Source organism: Carassius carassius, chromosome 11, assembly GCF_963082965.1.
Source record: "Carassius carassius chromosome 11, fCarCar2.1, whole genome shotgun sequence".
Lineage (NCBI taxonomy): Eukaryota > Metazoa > Chordata > Actinopteri > Cypriniformes > Cyprinidae > Carassius > Carassius carassius.
The window spans coordinates 1,469,596-1,472,095 of record NC_081765.1 but is presented as its reverse complement, the minus strand read 5'-3'; the positions used below and the strand labels follow the sequence as shown (position 1 = coordinate 1,472,095).

The following is a 2,500-nucleotide window of genomic DNA, read 5'->3' as shown; positions in this document are numbered from 1 at the left end:
AAGAGTCAATGCCCAGTCTTAGAAAACCGAAACAGGTTTGGGCTTGGTTAGTACTTTTGGAAATTTTCACTAATAGTCTAATAATCTTGCAAAAAAAAAAAAAAAAGAGTCAATGCCCAGTCTTAGAAAACCGAAACAGGTTTGGGCCAGGTTAGTACTTTTGGAAGTTTTCAGTAATTATGTAATAAATTTGCAAAAAAAAAAATTAAATAAATAAAGAGTCAATGCCCAATCTCAGAATCTAAGCAGGTTTGGGCCCAGTTAGTACTTGGATGGCAGACTGCCTGGAAATACAGATTATAGTGGCTGATCTTTAAATAGCCCTCTCTTTGCAGCCTCCTTCGCTTACTGCCATACCAGCCTGGCTATGCCCGATCTCATCTGATCTCGGAAGCTAAGCAGGTTTGGGCCTGGTTAGTACTTGAATGGGAGACCGCCTGGGAATACCAGGTGCTGTAAGCTTTTAGGTTTCCTTCTCTACTTATATAATTCACTGGCGGTTATAGTGGCTGATCTTTAAATAGCCCTCTCTTTGCAGCCTCCTTCGCTTAAGGCCATACCAGCCTGGCTATGCCCGATCTTGTCTGATCTTGGAAGCTAAGCAGGTTTGGGCCTGGTTAGTACTTGGATGGGAGACTGCCTGGGAGTACCAGGTGCTGTAAGCTTTTAGGTTTCCTTCTCTACTTATATAATGCACTGGCGGTTATAGTGGCTGATCTTTAAATAGCCCTCTCTTTGCAGCCTAGTACTTTTGGAATTTTTCAGTAATTATCTAATAGTTTTGCATAAATAAAAAAAAAAAAAAAAAAGAGTCAATGCCCAGTCTTAGAAAACCGAAACAGGTTTGGGCCTGGTTAGTACTTTTGGAAATTTTCACTAATAGTCTAATAATCTTGCAAAAAAAAAAAAAAAAAAAGAGTCAATGCCCAGTCTTAGAAAACCGAAACAGGTTTGGGCCAGGTTAGTACTTTTGGAAGTTTTCAGTAATTATGTAATAAATTTGCAAAAAAAAAAAATTAAATAAATAAAGAGTCAATGCCCAATCTCAGAATCTAAGCAGGTTTGGGCCCAGTTAGTACTTGGATGGGAGACTGCCTGGAAATACAGATTATAGTGGCTGATCTTTAAATAGCCCTCTCTTTGCAGCCTCCTTCGCTTACTTGCCTGACCAGCCTGGCTATGCCCGATCTCGTCTGATCTCGGAAGCTAAGCAGGTTTGGGCCTGGTTAGTACTTGGATGGGAGACTGCCTGGGAGTACCAGGTGCTGTAAGCTTTTAGGTTTCCTTCTCTACTTATATAATGCACTGGCGGTTATAGTGGCTGATCTTTAAATAGCCCTCTCTTTGCAGCCTAGTACTTTTGGAATTTTTCAGTAATTATCTAATAGTTTTGCATAAATAAAAAAATAAAAAAATAAAAAAAAGAGTCAATGCCCAATCTTAGAAAACCGAAACAGGTTTGGGCCTGGTTAGTACTTTTGGAAATTTTCACTAATAGTCTAATAATCTTGCAAAAAAAAAAAAAAAAAAAAGAGTCAATGCCCAGTCTTAGAAAACCGAAAGAGGTTTGGGCCTGGTTAGTACTTTTGGAAATTTTCACTAATTGTCTAATAATCTTGCAAAAAAAAAAAAAGAGTCAATGCCCAGTCTTAGAAAACCGAAACAGGTTTGGGCCAGGTTAGTACTTTTTTAGAAGTTTTCAGTAATTATGTAATAAATTTGCAAAAAAAAAAATTAAATAAATAAAGAGTCAATGCCCAATCTCAGAATCTAAGCAGGTTTGGGCCCAGTTAGTACTTGGATGGGAGACTGCCTGGGAGTACCAGGTGCTGTAAGCTTTTAGGTTTCCTTCTCTACTTATATAATGCACTGGCGGTTATAGTGGCTGATCTTTAAATAGCCCTCTCTTTGCAGCCTCCTTCGCTTAAGGCCATACCAGCCTGGCTATGCCCGATCTCGTCTGATCTCGGAAGCTAAGCAGGTTTGGGCCTGGTTAGTACTTGGATGGGAGACCGCCTGGGAATACCAGGTGCTGTAAGCTTTTAAGTTTCCTTCTCTACTTATATAATGCACTGGCGGTTATAGTGGCTGATCTTTAAATAGCCCTCTCTTTGCAGCCTCCTTAGCTTAAGGCCATACCAGTCTGGCTATGCCCGATCTCGTCTGATCTCGGAAGCTAAGCAGGTTTGGGCCTGGTTAGTACTTGGATGGTAGACTGCCTGGGAATACCAGGTGCTGTAAGCTTTTAGGTTTCCTTCTCTACTTATATAATGCACTGGCGGTTATAGTGGCTGATCTTTAAATAGCCCTCTCTTTGCAGCCTAGTACTTTTGGAATTTTTCAGTAATTATCTAATAGTTTTGCATAAATAAAAAAAAAAAAAAAAAAAAGAGTCAATGCCCAGTCTTAGAAAACCGAAACAGGTTTGGGCCTGGTTAGTACTTTTGTAAATTTTCACTAATAGTCTAATAATCTTGCAAAAAAAAAAAAAAAAAAAGAG

At 39.3% G+C, this 2,500-nt stretch overlaps 3 non-coding genes and 2 pseudogenes across 3 annotated transcripts; all 5 read left to right on the top strand.

The window, feature by feature from the left end:
* The first annotated feature begins 343 nt into the window (after positions 1–343).
* Positions 344–462, top strand: LOC132153727 (5S ribosomal RNA). The gene has a single exon (XR_009437032.1). It is a non-coding gene; the product is annotated as a 5S ribosomal RNA (ribosomal RNA).
* An 84-nt stretch (positions 463–546) lies between these two features.
* On the top strand, positions 547–665 carry LOC132153778 (5S ribosomal RNA; annotated as a pseudogene).
* Positions 666–1,154: 489 nt separating this feature from the next.
* LOC132153820 (5S ribosomal RNA) lies at positions 1,155–1,274 on the top strand (annotated as a pseudogene).
* Positions 1,275–1,922: 648 nt separating this feature from the next.
* Positions 1,923–2,041, top strand: LOC132153371 (5S ribosomal RNA). The gene has a single exon (XR_009436690.1). It is a non-coding gene; the product is annotated as a 5S ribosomal RNA (ribosomal RNA).
* Positions 2,042–2,125: 84 nt separating this feature from the next.
* Positions 2,126–2,244, top strand: LOC132153665 (5S ribosomal RNA). Its single transcript, XR_009436971.1, has one exon. It is a non-coding gene; the product is annotated as a 5S ribosomal RNA (ribosomal RNA).
* The last annotated feature ends 256 nt before the right edge of the window (positions 2,245–2,500 follow it).